This window comes from Aplysia californica, unplaced genomic scaffold (assembly GCF_000002075.1).
Source record: "Aplysia californica isolate F4 #8 unplaced genomic scaffold, AplCal3.0 scaffold01328, whole genome shotgun sequence".
In the NCBI taxonomy this organism is placed as follows: Eukaryota; Metazoa; Mollusca; class Gastropoda; order Aplysiida; family Aplysiidae; genus Aplysia; species Aplysia californica.
The window spans coordinates 106,600-107,539 of record NW_004798598.1 but is presented as its reverse complement, the minus strand read 5'-3'; positions in this window follow the sequence as shown (position 1 = coordinate 107,539).

Genomic DNA, 940 nt, shown 5'->3' with positions numbered 1-940 from the left:
GATAATAATAATAACAACAACAACAAACATAATAATAATTAATCATAATCATCATCATCATCATCATCATAAAAATAATACTAATAATAATAAGCTGCTTTTTATAGCGCATACCCCCTTTGGACAGCAAGCTCTATGTGATTTACACTATCATCACCAATACCTTTCACCCCTGGAAGGGTATAGGCCATCACTAGCTCCTTCCATTTATCTCTGTCCTGGGCCATCCTTCCAAGATCGTTCCAAGTGAGCTCCATCTCTCTCGTCATGTCCCTCTCCACAAATCTCCTCTATGTTTCCCGTAGCCTACCCCTGCCTCGTGTTCCCAGTGGGTTCCGATGCAGCGACTATCTTGTGATGTTTCCTCAGGATTTTCTGAGGGTGTGTCCCATATGAATTCCATGTCGTCTATTTTCAATATGATCCCGTATCCATTGCAGTTGCAAGAAACAAATCAGTTCAAGCGTTATGAGAAGATCCCACCTTATTTATTTCTAAGTCATGTTTGTAGAAAGATCTTATCTCAGGTGATTAATACAATCGGCCCTGTCCAAGAAACCAAAGATTATTGAGGAAAGTTGTCACATTAGACAGGTGGTCGTCTTGGACAGTTTGATGATAAAATTAAACGTAAATAAACAAAATTAATTAGTATCAAATTGCAAATGATTAACATAGCCAGCGCGCCCATGTGATCATACGCATTTGCAACACCGTAAAGTAATTACGAAAACAAAATAAAAAGAGAAAAAAAAGGACCTTGTCCTCGATATGTGTGAGGCAGCGTGGTGGAATCAGGCTCTCGTCAATTTTTGGGCATGTAAGGTTATTGGTATCATCTTAAAGCTTGTTCACTTGTCTTTATTTGGATGAAAAAAATATCCATTTATCTTGAATAAAAGTCGAGATATTTGCGAATGATAGAGGTGGGGGTCCCCTG